The sequence below is a fragment of the Oncorhynchus gorbuscha genome, linkage group LG10 (assembly GCF_021184085.1).
Source record: "Oncorhynchus gorbuscha isolate QuinsamMale2020 ecotype Even-year linkage group LG10, OgorEven_v1.0, whole genome shotgun sequence".
In the NCBI taxonomy this organism is placed as follows: Eukaryota; Metazoa; Chordata; class Actinopteri; order Salmoniformes; family Salmonidae; genus Oncorhynchus; species Oncorhynchus gorbuscha.
This window is the reverse complement of record NC_060182.1, coordinates 80,946,344-80,962,274: the sequence shown is the minus strand read 5'-3', so window position 1 is coordinate 80,962,274 and position 15,931 is coordinate 80,946,344. Positions and strand designations below refer to the sequence as shown.

General features: G+C 45.1%; 1 protein-coding gene across 1 annotated transcript in view; it reads right to left on the bottom strand.

The window, feature by feature from the left end:
• The window catches only part of akap6 (A kinase (PRKA) anchor protein 6), a 313,910-nt gene extending 302,907 nt beyond the window's left edge, over positions 1 to 11,003 (bottom strand). The window contains exon 1 of the mRNA XM_046367705.1: positions 10,860 to 11,003. The gene's annotated coding sequence lies outside the window, so the exon portion shown is untranslated. The remainder of the gene's footprint in view (positions 1 to 10,859) is intronic.
• Between the last annotated feature and the right edge of the window lie 4,928 nt (positions 11,004 to 15,931).

Genomic DNA, 15,931 nt, shown 5'->3' with positions numbered 1-15,931 from the left:
GAGTTCGTTGAAAATAATGCCACTGTTGATTTGATGCTTTTTTTTCATTAATTAGGTTGTTTTAGGATGAGAATTGGACCACTTTGACTCTGTCCCGGTGAGTCATGTAGATGTCTATGAGCCAAGACTTGTATCATCATGTGCATCGTCACCACCATGTGCATCATGTTCACCACCACTATCATCATCACCACCACCAACACCACCACCACCATGCGTGGTTTGCTGAATGAGGCCTTGTCTATTCCAGAGCTATTACATCACTCTTGGCTGTATGCGGCTAATGACCCTCCTCAGCCTCTTAAAGGGCCCATAAACACTGATCTAGCATCAGATTACCCTACCACCAATCTAAATCTTAACCATTAAAGACTGAAAACGACATCTGGCCTTAGATCAGCATCTAAAGGCAACTTCATCTTGCTACTATGTAGTAGGATACCTGATGCCAGCCATACATTTTGAAACAAAGGAAAACATAGATAGAACCAGTGTGAGCACTGCAGCATAGAAGCCTTCAGGGCAATCAGTGGGCACGGTCAGTAAAAATAATGACTTATCCTCATTATTAGGAAAATACAAAAGGCTTCTGTTTATGGTGACATCATGCTTATTTCCCCCCACATATGAACAAACTAGTTTCATAGATATTATGCTTTTACAGGCTACAAGTCATCCAAAACTAACAATCTTCGTGTGTGTGTGTGTGTGTGTGTGTGTGTGTGTGTGTGTGTGTGTGTGTGTGTGTGTGTGTGTGTGTGTGTGTGTGTGTGTGTGTGTGTGTGTGTGTGTGTGTGTGTGTGTGTGTGTGTGTGTGTGTGTGTGTGTGTGTGTGTGTGTGTGTGTGTGTGTGTGTGTGTGAGCGAAGTGCTCATTTATGTGACAGTCATTGTAAACTAGACCTAATCACCATTTCTGAAGATTCTGAAACACTCTGTCCCTTAATGAGTCAATTAGTAATCCTGAAATGGGTCAAGCTCTCTCTCTGTCCCGTTCCCCTGGCTGCTGTTGCCAAATGCGGCTCACAGGCCCGTCATGTTCACAGTTCATAGTGACATAGTGGAATCAGCCGAGGGGAGAAACAACAAGGTGCGAACAGTATACTGTAGTGTTGGGAAGGGGAAGCCAATCATCACTAATCATTGTCCTTGTTACAGAGAACTTGTTTGAAAAACTTTTCACATAGGTATTAATTGGGTTATTTAACATGAAATCAAGCTGACTAGGGATATCATCAGATGTAGCCTATAGAGAAATGTGAGCTCAGGACCAAGGCAAGCTCTCTAACATGATAAAACCACTTGTGTTACATATCTAATAAGTCAATGTAGTGGGACTATAGGGAGGGAGGAGACTACACGTACTGAATGATAGTGATGACCACATATCTTTAATCCATATCAGCAATCCAGGCTGTATCACATCCGGCCGTAATTGGGAGTCAAATAGGGCCGCGCACAATTGGCCCAGCGTCGTCCAGGTTTGGCCAGGGTAGGACGCCATTGCAAATAAGAGTTTGTTCTTAACAGACTTACAGTGGGGCAAAAAAGTATTTAGTCAGCCACCAATTGTGCAAGTTCTCCAACTTAAAAAGATGAGAGGCCTGTAATTTTCATCATAGGTACACTTCAACTATGACAGACAAAATGAGAAAAAAAAATCAGCAAATCAAATCAAAATTGTAGGATTTGTAATGAATTTATTTGCAAATTATGGTGGAAAATAAGTATTTGGTCACCTACAAACAAGCAAGATTTCTGGCTCTCACAGACCTGTAACCTCTTTTTAAGAGGCTCCTCTGTCCTCCACTCATTACCTGTATTAATGGCAACTGTTTGAACTTGTTATCAGTATAAAAGACACCTGTCCAAAACTCAAAAAGTCACACTCCAAAATCCACTATGGCCAAGACCAAAGAGCTGTCAAAGGACACCAGAAACAAAATTGTAGACCTGCACCAGGCTGGGAAGACTGAATCTGCAATAGGTAAGCAGCTTGGTTTGAAGAAATCAACTGTGGGAGCAATTATTAGGAAATGGAAGACATACAAGACCACTGATAATCTCCCTCGATCTGGGGCTTCACGCAAGGTCTCACCCCGTGGGGTCAAAATGATCACAAGAACAGTGAGCAAAAATCCCAGAACCACATGGGGGGACCTAGTGAATGACCTGCAGAGAGCTGGGACCAAAGTAACAAAGCCTACCATCAGTAACACACTACGCCGCCAGGGACTCAAATCCTGCAGTGCCAGACATGTCCCCCTGCTTAAGCCAGTACATGTCCAGGCCAGTCTGAAGTTTGCTAGAGAGCATTTGGATGATCCAGAAGAAGATTGGGAGAATGTCATATGGTCAGATGAAACCAAAATAGAACTGTGGCTGGGTCTTTCAGCATGACAATGATCCCAAACACACCACCCGGGCAACGAAGGAGTGGCTTCGTAAGAAGCATTTCAAGGTCCTGGAGTGGCCTAGCCAGTCTCCAGATCTCAACCCCATAGAAAATCTTTGGAGGGAGTTGAAAGTCCGTATTGCCCAGCAACAGCCCCAAAACATCACTGCACTAGAGGAGATCTGCATGGAGGAATGGGCCAAAATACCAGCAACAGTGTGTGAAAACCTTGTGAAGACTTACAGAAAACATTTGACCTCTGTCATTGCCAACAAAGGGTATATAACAAAGTATTGAGAAAAACTTTTGTTATTGACCAAATAACAAACCGAGGCAGCAGACTTTGTGAAAATTAATATTTGTGTCATTCTCAAAACTTTTGGCCACGACTGTACACACAACACCCCATAATGACAAAGTGAATACAGGTTTTTATAAATGTTTGTTGTGAGCCTTGAAATTGAGCTCAGGTGCATCCTGTTTCCATTGATCATTCTTGAGATGTTTCTTCAACTTGACCTGTGGTAAATTCTATTGATTTGACATGATTTGGAAAGGCACACACCTGTCTATATAAGGTCCCACAGTTGACAGCACATATCAGAGCAAAAACCAAGCCATGAGGTCAAAGGAATTGTCCATTGAGATCTGAGACAGGATTGTGTCGAGGCACAGATCTGGGGAAGGGTACCAAAACATGTCTGCAGCATTGAAGTTCCCCAAAAACACAGTGGCCTCCATCATTCTTAAATTGAAGAAGTTTGGATCCGCCAAGACTCTTCCTAGAGCTGGCCACCCGGCCAAACTGAGCAATCAGGGGAGAAGGGCCTTGGTCAGGGGAAGTGACCAAGAACCCGATGGTCACACTGACAGAGCTCCTCTGTGAAGCATGGTGGTCGCAGCATCATGCTGTGGGGATGATTTCCAGTTCCAGGGATGGGGAGACTCATCCGGATCGAGAGTGCTCATGACCTCAGACAGGGGCGAAGGTTCACCTTCCAACAGGATAAAAACCCTAAGCACACAGCCAACACAATGCAGGAGTGGCTTTGGGACAAGTCTCTGATTGTCCTTGAGTGGCTCAGCCAGAGCCCGGACTTGAACCCGATCAAACATCTCCGAAGAGACCGGAAAATAGCTGTGCAGCAATGCTCCCCATCCAACTTGAGAGGATCTGCAGAGAAGAATGGGAGAAACTCCCCAAATACAGGTGTGCCAAGCTTGTGGCGTCATACCCAAGAAGAGTTGAGGCTGTAATCACTGTCAAAAGTGCTTCAACAAAGTACTGAGTAAAGGGTCTGAATACTTTTTATTTTTATATACAGTACTGTGCAACATTTTTAGACAGGTGTGAAAAAATGATGTAAAGAAAGAATGCTTTCAAAAATAGTTGATAAATATAACCTATTAACATGTCTAACAAAATACAAAGTGGGTGAACAGAAGAAAAACCTTGTTAGCTGAGTTTTGCTGTTCCTCGCCCTGTTCTATTCCTCCTACACAGCTGTTTCTGCTTCAGTTAATGATTGCGTTTCAACCTACATATTGAATTGATGCTCATTTGCACCTGTTTGGTATAATTGTTTAATCATACACCTGACTATATGCCTAAAAAAAGACTTTGTGCAAGTGTGGTCACACCAAATATGGATTTGATTTAGATTTGTCTTCTGTTCACTCACTTTGCATTTTATTAATTGATAAATCTAATCTATTAACATGTCTATTTTTGAAAGCATTCTTACTTTACAGCATTTTTCCACACCTGCCTAAAACATTTGCACAGTACTGTACATTTGCAAACATTTCTAAAAACCTGTTTTGTGGTATTGTGTGTAGATTGATGAGGGGATACATTTAAAAATATATATATTTTAGAATAAGGCTTTAAAACCTCTTTAAGCTAGGGGGCAGTATTTTGTTTGGATGAAACACGTGCCCAAAGACATTTCAAAGACGGAAAAAAAGTATTTTTGTTTGTATTATCTTTTACCAGATCTAACGTGTTATATTCTCCTACATGAATTTCACATTTCCATAAACATCAAAGTGTTTCCTTTCAAAAAGCATCAAGAATAATAATATCCTTGCTTCAGGTCCTGAGCTACAGGCAGTTAGATTTGTGTTTGTCATTTTAGGCAGAAATTGGAGGGGGAAAAGTGTCTGATCCTGGGTTACCTCAGTAGTTGGATGAGCAAAAATGTCCCTTCTGCTTGACTGAATTCATTCTAAATGTATAGTATGTTGTTGCTATCCTTGTGAGGCAATCCAGGTGGGCATTGGTCAGTCTGTTTCTCTGTTTTTGTTTCACAATGTTCATTGTTGAAAATGTTGCTTCACGTGAATAAGTGCTGACAAAAAAATGATGTCACCTTTTGCACACACTGCTTCAGAAGTGGATACTCTGTGTCTGACACACGGCTCCAGGAATGGGTAACACCTGATCTTAGTTCACCTTGCAATGTGTCTTTTGCCTGCAGCTCCACTATCGCACTCTCTATTCCAGCACGGTCAGGACAGAGGGCTGTGATGACTGGGGTCAGAGATGACACTGGCACATGAAAGAGGTTCTCAATGAAGTTGAAAAAGTGCTTGTACTCCATGATACCATTGAATCTTGACTCATACTTCAACTCTTCCAACACACGCACAAATGCATCAGAGCTAAATGCTGCAGTATGTCTGGGTTGGATGTGGTGACAGCTCTGAGTTTTGGGAAATTAACAAAATGTCAGGTATGAACAGTGTGGTGACCTTATTTTGAAATGCTGTGACCAGTCGCAGCATTTTGCACTGAATTTGAGCTTTCCCTTGGAGCTGGAGATTCACCGTGTTCAGGTGGCAGGTGATGTCACTTAAAAAAGAAAGCTTTAATATCTATTGTGGATCATCCATCTCCGGCTCCTCTCTCCCCTGGCTTGCAACAAATTCACGGATTTGACTACTTGCTGCATCACATTCTAAGTCACAGTCTGAGTGTAGCCACAAGTGCTTCCTGAAGAATGATACAATGAAACGTAACACATTTGCGAATATCCTCTTTTTCTCATCAGGCCTATGAGTCCCGTCTCCTTCCCTCGTCAGTGGACACAGATCCCAGATTTGACCAGTCAATATTATTATCAGCAAAAAAAGTAACAAGGGCTTCCAGAATATCCTCTCCTCGTGTTTGTCCCTGAAGGGTCAGTAAACATAAGTTCCTCTCTGAACGACTCGTTTTGAGGGAAATGGACCCAAACACAGAATTGGGCAATGTCCCTTACATCAGTGCTTTCATCAAGTACAACACGAAAAACAAGGCACCACAGATGTCAGTAATCAGTTGCTAACCGATGTCCTCGCTGATGTCTTCTATGTTTCTTGTTATGATCGAGTCTGAGAGTTGCAGTCCCTTAGTTTGCTTTAAAAGATCTTCCTTGTTTGTAAAATCAGCATACAATATTAGGCCAAAAAACATTCTTTGACAATCTCTACGTCTGTGATGGTCTTCTTGTTTCTCGCGAGTATCCAAGCAATCTCATATGTTGCCTCTGTCATTTTCTATGCAACACTGCTAGATCTGTCCAACATTTGTTGTTGTCCTCAGAGCTGTCTTTTGAGTTGTGCTATTTTGTTGTTTCTAAGGTTGCTTTGAGGTGGATATGTTTTGTCAAAGTGGGCATGGTGTGACTGGAAATGTTGCTCTAAATTTGCTCATTTAAAACAATTGACTGTCTACTGGCAAATTAGACAAAGTGAGCTAGTCCCATCATGCAGTACAAAATAATATTTGTTTGTCCATTTCTCTTGGAACTATCTGTGTTCTTCTTGACCGTATCCTTCTCTTAGCCACCGGAGCCACGTTTGCTAGTTGCATTTCCCCCGCACCATCTTCCTGATTTTCCTGGTTCTCCAATGGTTGTTGGTTCATACTGTAGCTGTCACGTTGTTCTGCAGCTCTTCCCCCTCATTTTCATTGTCAATAGATTTAGACTGCAAAATTAGCTAGTAGCAAACTGATATGCGTCAGTCGCTGCAGCTGAGCAGTTGCCTTCTACTTCGGCAAACGTTCTATTTCGACCTTTCTGTTCAACAGCTGCGCTATACTGCCATATACTGAACAATCGATATATTCAATGAAGTGATTCAGGCCTGCATTAAACACCTTGAATTGAAACTGTATCATTGTTATGTATTAAGAATGGAAAATATGAAAATCCCAGCGAGCTGCAAATTAAGCGCTCATGCGGCCTGCGGGTCCACACAATGAGTACCACTGGAATAGGTCAACAGCTAAACACAGAAGAATTTGCTCAATGTCAATTACTTAGTGTAAAACACTAGCAACTTGAATTAGTTGCATTGGTTACTATAAAGTTTGTGATTTTAGCTATTATTCTTCCATTCCATAAAACCAAACTTTCTATTTCCTTATAAGTCAATATAATTGTTTGTGCTGATGAAAAGTAATATATTGAAATAGGAAAGAAGGGTCATGAAAGCTAGCAATGGGAAAGGTCCTCTCTGTGACCTTCATCACACTTTAGTTCTGGCAGCAGCAGCAGTTCTGTCAGAAGCAGTGTTCTCCCCCACAATGGTTCAGGTTGAGTAGTTCCAGCTGTCTCTCTCTCGCTCTTTCTCCCCCTCTCCTCGTATCCTCTATCTCCCTAGAGTGGGACAGATAGATCTCCTCTGATCAGGGCTGAGGTATCATGGTCATAGTATGGCAAATGTCTCTGTATGCACAGTGGTATCTAGTTACTGTTAAGACAATGATAGGTAGAGATGATACAATTGGCTAACAATGGGCTAGCAAAGGAAGGCTTTAACCTTGAGTGTTCTCTCTCTCTCTCTCTCTTTCAACCTTGTTTTCTCTGGCTTGGAATTACTGAATGAGCCAGCCCGCTTTTAAAATGCAGGTTTACATTTATTTTATCATAATACTGTATTTGGTTGAATAGCAACCTCTTTTAGTAAAAGGAAGTCTCTCCTAACAAACTAAAATATTGTAATGTTCTGTCGGGAAGTTAAAGTTCAAGAGGGTTCTCAGGAACAACATTTGGTTCTGGATTGCCGAGATTAGTTTAGAATCAATGTGGATAATTGAAGTCATGCTACAGCAGCATTCAACAGTGTAAACCCCTTCAACCTTGCAGCAGGCCTCAGCTCAGCAGAGGGAGCCTGGCAGGCTGCATGGCGTAGAAGAGACCATATGAATGTCAGACACACACACACACCTGCTATGTCTAGGTCGGACTCAATCAGAGGCATGCATGCCTGTCTGTCTGCTTTGCGCAAGATCAGTCAGTCACTGTTCAATAATTCATTGGTCAGAGATAATGGTGGCCAGTCAGTCCTTCCTGCTCTGACATGGGCCATTTTGGAATCATTCTGATTGGATACCCATGCTCACTGTACTGTAAAGCTGCAAAAAAAATAAACAGTATAGCTGCTATTGGTATGTCCTGTACATACAGGGTAAATATTAATGTTGCGTGTTTGAACATGTTTTAGTAAATACCAGGGTTGGGGTAAATTCCTTTTTAATTCCAGTCAAATCAGGATGTACACTGAAATTCCAACTCTCTTCAATGCTCTTCAATGAGGACATTTGGAATTGCGTTTACTTTCTGAAATTGAAATGGAATTGACCCCAATCCTGGTAAATACTTACTTGACCAAACTATTGACCAGAACCAGACAAATCTGACTCAAATAGTAGATAGGCTAGCTACCCACTTGAGACCCTATTTACATACTCATCATTTGTATTGTGTGTACATGTGTTTTTATTACTCCTCTATACTCCTGTTGTTTATGTATCCCGACAGAATGTCACCAGGATCTCATTTCGTGGCCCGAGGTCTTACCTTTACTGTATTCATCTCAATCAATAGTTTGTTAACCCCTGAACTCATCAATCAATCACCCCTTCCTGTTAGCTAGTATCCAGCTGTTATTATGCTAATGTATCCTGACACACATCACGTGACTAACCAAACCCAGTCAAACCAGACCGAGCTGTCCTGAGCTGGCCTGGTTACACATCCACCACACAGATGTAGGATCTTCATTTTATCATTCTTTTGTTGCTGAGAATTTTCCTTCAAAGCATGAAATGCAAACTTGTAGTGTATTTGAGGTAAGTCTTCTAAAGTTTGTAATTAACACTTTGGAAAATGCATCAACCACTACAAAAATATCCATTAATTATAATGGGTTGGACTGAAAACCTAGATGAGGGCAGCTCTCCAGGAACAGGGTTTGATTGAAATTCTAGAGGAGGGCAGCTCTCCAGGAACAGGGTTCCACTGAAATCCTAGAGGAGGGCAGCTCTCCAGGAACAGGTTTGGACTGAAATGCTAGCTCTCCAGGATCAGGGTTGGACAGAAAACCTACAGGAGGGTAGCACTCCAGGATCAGGGTTGGACTGAAAACCTACAGGAGGATAGCTCTCCAGAAACAGGGTTGGAGTGAACCTAGAGGAGGGAGTAGCTTTCCAGGAACATTGTTGGAGTGAACATAGAGGGAGTAGCTTTCCAGGAACAGGGTTGGAGTGAACCTAGAGGAGGGAGTAGCTTTCCAGAAACAGGTTTGGAGTGAACCTAGAGGAGGGAGTAGCTTTCCAGAAACAGGTTTGGAGTGAACCTAGAGGAGGGAGTAGCTTTCCAGAAACAGGTTTGGAGTGAACCTAGAGGAGGGAGTAGCTTTCCAGAAACAGGGTTGGAGTGAACCTAGAGGAGGGAGTAGCTTTCCAGAAACAGGGTTGGAGTGAACATAGAGGAGGGAGTAGCTTTCCAGGAACAGGGTTGGAGTGAACCTAGAGGAGGGAGTAGCTTTCCAGAAACAGGGTTGGAGTGAACCTAGAGGAGGGAGTAGCTTTCCAGAAACAGGGTTGGAGTGAACATAGAGGGAGTATCTTTCCAGGAACAGGGTTGGAGTGAACCTAGAACAGGGAGTATCTTTGTTACAAAGTGTTTCAATAACAACCTGTTCTCAGTACAGGCACATTTACTATTGAAAACAGACTACCCTTATAACTGATAAATAGCATGCAGCTATTGCATGACAGAGCAAAATGTGTAAAATATATTTTATTCAGTTGTATGAGGTCATTATGAAACAAATCATGAAACGGCTAATACCAGTAAGGATACTTTACAACAAACACATCATACAAGGATTCAAGGCAAGTGCTGCGTTTATGAGATAAATAGGCCCAACCTCAAACAATCTGCTCAATGAACTCCATTCCAAACAACCTCCGAGTGTTTCTTTCTTGTGAGATCTAAAGCATCAATAATAACAGAAAGCTTCAAAGAGGATTCTGGGGCTGAGAGAGCGAGAGAGAGATAGAATCCGCATCTCATCCTCCTCCTCACCTGAGACAGCACCAACACACATACACACACACACCACACACCTTCCGTCGTGAACAGGGGTGGGGAAGGAGGTGGGAATAGGACACAGGGGATGTGCTCCAGTAATGGTTCCTGAATCTGACACCACACCTCCAAAACACATCATACAGACCAGGCGGTAACATTAGGAAACTCGAGAGACTGCAGCTAGTTAGGCTAATAATAGCATACAGTACCAGGCCATAACATGGACATATTACAAAGACTGCATGCAGCACATGGCCAAGGCACAACAGGCTAGCTAGGCTAATAATAACATAAAGGCCTAGCAAGGATACTGAGCCAAGCCCCATACTAATCCCATGCTGTCATAATGAAAAGGACAGATTTCGTGGCTGTGCTGGATGTTGTTGGATGATGGATGATGTTAAGGAGATCCAGTTCGCATCCCAAATGGCACCCTGTTCCCTATTTAGTGCACTACTTCTGACACTGAGGGAGGCTAGCCAGGCCAAAGCCATTATGAAGAAGATATTAAGGCGTGCCCTCCCCACCTGCTCAGCATTTACTGGGAAGAAACATTCAGACAAACCTTTTTCTTCCCTTTCAGGGTGGCATTAAAAAACAGCAATGTAGGAGGAGGAAAGGGTGCGATGAAAGGATTTTTTGGCCGGGGTATTAACTAAGTAACGCTCACTGGGCCTTTTGTTTCGTCATGCTTATGCAAAAGGGAAGGGAAACTACCTGACGCATCCTAGACTTAGAGAGATGGGTGGAGAACATGACAATCACATCCCATAAAAGGAGCAACAGCTAACGGTGGTAGCAGCTTATAGCTACAGGCTATGGCTGGTAAAAAGAGGTAATGATCCAGCTATTGTCCATCCCAGCTGGGGGCTGGGGCGTTTGTGTATGCGGCCTGCAGACCCTTAGCTCTGCAGGCCGCCAGGCCCCTTTAGCAATGCTGCCTCTCTCTCTCATTCTAATAGTGTTAGCATCAAACAGCCCATTAAATCACCCTGCTTGAGAGGATCACACACACACTCCCCACTCCCTGCTTGTAAAACACATAACTAACACAACACAACAGTCAAACACAGAGAGCACAGAAAACGCAGCACCTACCTACCGTATCCCTTTTCGTGTCCACATCCTTTTCCTTTTACTGAGTGTTGATGGAGACTGTGCTGCAGCGCGACATGAAGCAAGAGAAGGAGGTGCTTGATGTTACCCACTGCTGGACTGATAGCTCCTGCTTCCTCTCGACCAGCCCTGCGTGGCTGATAATGATGATGATGCGGCGCCTTTCAGGAGAAAGGCCCTGCCCGTTGCCTTGGAAACTACAAAGTGATGGAGAGGTGGTGCTGCGTGGCAATTGGTCCCCCCCCCAATGAGGGGCTCCCTTGCTGGTACTGGGAGGGCCATGGCTCGAAGGGACCCATCTTTTGTCAGAATTTACCTTTCGTAGCAGGTTTAAGAGAATTTACGCAGCAAATTAGTGGAATAAACATGGCAGGTTCGGAAAGGAGTTAGGTTTAGCTAAAATGCAAAAAATACAGAAAGAAGCTGGATCCCATCTAGACATGACCGGTGGGAGGTGCTGTTGCTGTAGATAAGAGAGCCAGGGCAGGCTGAGCAATGAAAAGAGCTTGGATGTAGAGGAGAAAGTGATCTCTGCTTAAACAACAACCTCATCTAGTAGCAGCATGGAACAAAACACTGGGGAAAGATTCTGCATATTGTTAGGGTTGCGTCAATTCGAATCTGGTATCAGGATAAATATGACATTGAGTCTCCGATTGTATACTATCTATTTTTTATTAGCTAAGCAATAAGTGGTAATTGCAATTTTTGTATATACGGGCTCTCTGTCCCAACTCGCATGGCAAACAGAGAACTGACTTGTTCCTGACAAATATATTATAAATATACTCTGACAGAGGTAGTTCCTGCTTCCTAGCCGGCCTGTCAGAGTAGAGACTGGGCGTGGTTTTAGAATCACCTAGCCTATCGTTGATTGTTGGCGCAGAGGCTGGTCCCAGCCCCCTAAGTGCTTCAGCGGTCAGTCATTGTAGCTGTGTAGAATATACAGTTATCAGGCACCTGGCTCCTGTTATCTAACAAAAGACTGTTTGTTCTCGCAACACTACGTTCTGAATGTGCCGCCCCTCAACTCATTGCACAGTTCCTGTCTTCATGTTATTCTGTATTTTTCCATCACGAGAAAGGCCCATGGCCCTGAAACTGTTAACAGTGTTTCAAGTCAGCTATGTTGCATAACACATACATCCACACAAGCCAACAGCAGATAGATAATATTCAATCACATATATGGTAACGGGCTATAGTGCATAACACAGAATCCTCATAATCTGGGTTCTACTTCTAAAATGTATTCAAATTAGGCATAGATTGATTTATCCAAATTATTAAAATATTGTTTTGTCTAATGTAACTGTTGAGTCTAATGTCTAATGTAACTACATGAGCACAATAAGATAAAGTTAGTGTTATTTCAGATTGTGGCAAGGTGGCCTTTACCTCCTGCACCTTGAAGTAAGGAACAGTTTTACTCCAATGGATCATGTATTTGAATAAATAGAGTGGTTAAAATCAGGACATAAACTAAAACTATAAAACAAGGCAAAACAAAAGTTAAAAGCATAAAATCTAGCCAATTTACTCTTGCTTTCCACTCCAAACTGCCTCCCTTCCCAAACACGTATACACCTGCATTCAATCAACTCTAATTGGTGGGAGGGGCTTAGCATACACAATTGAGTACCACAGTCATAATACCCATAAAACCTAGCGGTAAAACACAAAAATGGTTCCAATAGTTTTTACGGCATTTTTCCTTCTGGGATTTTTTAGAACTTCTCCATATAAGGCCTGTGTTTTGGGTATGCTTACCTTGGTGTGACGTTTTGATCATGCGCAGATCTCGCTTGGACAAGGTAATATATTTGCCTGTAATTACCCCCCCCCCACCAAAAAAAAAAAAAAACCTTGTGTAAAGTTGTTAGTCTGTTGTAAGAAGAGAGTCAGACCGAAATGCAGCGTGTAGGTTACTCATGACTTTAATGAATGAAAACGGTACATGAAATAACTGAAATACGAAAACAACAAACGAAACGTGAAACTAATTACAGCCTATCTGGTGACTACTACACAGAGACAGGTACAAACACCCACAAAATACAACGCGAACTCATGCTACCTAAATACGGTTCCCAATCAGAGACAATGACAAGCACCTGACTCTGATTGAGAATCGCCTCAGGCAACCAAGCCTAACTAGACACACCCCTAATCATACACAATCCCAAATACTACAAACCCCAATACGAAAAACAACATATAAACCCATGTCACACCCTGGCCTACCCAAACATATAACAAAACACAAAATACAATGACCAAGGCGTGACAGAACCTCCCCCCTAAGGTGCAGACTCCCGGACGCACCTCAAGAGCATAGGGAGGGTCCGGGTGGGCGTCTGTCCATGGTGGCGGTTCTGGCTCGGGACGTGGACCCCACTCCATAAATGTCCTATTTCCTCCCCTTCGCGTCCTGGGATAATCCACCTTCTCCGCCGACCATGGCCTAATAGTCCTCACCCAGATCCCCACATAACTGAGGAGCAGCTCGTGACAGAGGGGCAGCTCGGGACAGAGAGGCAGCTCGGGACAGAGGGGCAGCTCGGGACAGAGGGGCAGCTCGGGACAGAGGGGCATCTCAGGACAGAGGGGCATCTCAGGACAGAGGGGCATCTCAGGACAGAGGGGCAGCTCAGGACAGAGGGGCAGCTCGGGACAGAGGGCAGCCCGGGACTGAGGGGCAGCCCGGGACTGAGGGGCAGCCCGGGACTGAGGGGCAGCCCGGGACAGAGGGGCATCTCAGGACAGAGGGGCATCTCAGGACAGAGGGGCAGCTCGGGACAGAGGGGCAGCTCGGGACCGAAGCAGCCCGGGACTGAGGGGAAGCCCGGTACTGAGGGGAAGCCCGGTACTGAGGGGAAGCCCGGTACTGAGAGGAAGCCCAGTACTGAGAGGAAGCCCAGTACTGAGTGGAAGTCCAGTACTGAGAGGAAGCTCAGGCAGGTAGTAGGCTCCGGTAAATCCTGGCTGGCTGGTGGAACTGGATGATTCAGGTTGTCTGGCCGATCTAGAAGATCATGACTGACTGGCACTTCTGGCGGAACCTGGCAGATTGGCGACGCTGGGCAGACTGGCGGGGCTGGGCAGGCTGGCGGCGCTGGGCAGACTGGGAGCATTGGCGGTGCTGGGCAGACTGGGAGCACTGGCAGCGCTGGGCAGACTGGGAGCACTGGCCGCGCTGGGCAGACTGGGAGCACTGGCCGCGCTGGGCAGACTGGGAGCACTGGCAGACTGGGAGCACTGGCCGCGCTGGGCAGACTGGGAGCACTGGCGGCGCTGGGCAGACTGGGAGCACTGGCCGCGCTGGGCAGACTGGGAGCACTGGCCGCGCTGGGCAGACTGGAGACTCCGACAGCGCAGGAGAGGAGAAAAGCGCTGGCTGCGCTGAACAGGCGAGGCGCACTGGAGGCCTGGTGCGTGGTGCTGGAACTGGTGGTACTGGATCGAGGACACGCACAGGAAGCCTGGTGCGGGGAGCTGCTACCGGAGGACTGGTGTGTAGAGGTGGCTCTGGATAGACCGGACCATGCAGGCGCACTGGAGCTCTTGAGCACCGAGCCTGCCCAAGCTTACCTGGCTCGATGCCCACTCTAGCCCAGCCAATAGGAAGGGCTGGTATGTGCTGAACCTGGCTCTGCACCCGCACTGGAAACACTGTGCGCTCCATAGCATAACACGGTGCCTGCCCGGTCTCTCTAGCCCAACGGTGAGCACAGGGAGTTTGCGCAGGTCTCCTACCTGGCATAATTATTCTCCCTTCTAGCCCCCCCCCAATAATTTCTTTGGGCTGCTTTTCTGGCTTCCAACCGCGTCGCCGTGCTGCCTCCTCATACCTGCGCCTCTCCGCTTTAACTGCGTCTATTTCATCCTTGGGACGGCGATATTCTCCCGGCTGCGCCCAGGGTCCTTTTCCGTCTAATTCCTCCTCCCATGTCCAAATCTCCAAGTGGTGCAGCCTCTCCCACTGCAACTGCTCTTCACGATTAACAGGGAGAGTAGGCTCAGGTCTGACTCCTGACTCAGCCACTCTCTCTCTGCGCTCTCCCCCGTTACTTTCGGTTTTCGCTCTGCGTCGCCGTGTTTTCCTTTTTGACTCCATTAGCCTGTAGCCCTCTTCGCACTGCTGAAGCGAATCCCAGGCGGGCGCCTGCACTCTCTCTGGGTCGGCCGCCCACCTGTCGATTTTTTCCCACGTCGTATAATCCATGCTTCTGCTGTCCATAACGTCCTCCTTTAGCTCCTGCCAGTTTACACACTGCTCAGTCTGTGAGTGGTGGTGGGTGTTTCTGTAACGGCGTTCGTCTGTTGTAAGAAGAGAGTCAGACCGAAATGCAGCGTGTAGGTTACTCATGACTTTAATGAATGAAAACGGTACATGAAATAACTGAAATACGAAAACAACAAACGAAACGTGAAACTAATTACAGCCTATCTGGTGACTACTACACAGAGACAGGTACAAACACCCACAAAATACAACGCGAACTCAGGCACCCTAAATAAGGTTCCCAATCAGAGACAATGACAAGCACCTGACTCTGATTGAGAATCGCCTCAGGCAGCCAAGCCTAACTAGACACACCCCTAATCATACACAATCCCAAATACTACAAACCCCAATACGAAAAACAACATATAAACCCATGTCACACCCTGGCCTACCCAAACATATAACAAAACACAAAATACCATGACCAAGGCGTGACACCTTGTTAGCTGTTAATGTGGCTATCAGAACTGCACATCCTGTCGCAAGTTTTGACATCATCGCTCAAGGCAGAGTGTGGGGAAAACCTCCACATTTCTCCATACAAACTCATCGACATGTAGTAAGTATATATTACTGGATTGTAACCAGTAACCCAATAAGCACACTTGCATTTTATCGTTTTCCAACCTCTGTAAGCGAGAGGCGTCGCTGGAGATGTGCGATAAGGTAAACCCTGTTTGCTAGCTGCAAACAAGCTATTTTGGTTAGGTCAAAGATATGTGGTTAGCTAGATGCTTATGAAAATGTGCAAGATAACCACCGACTG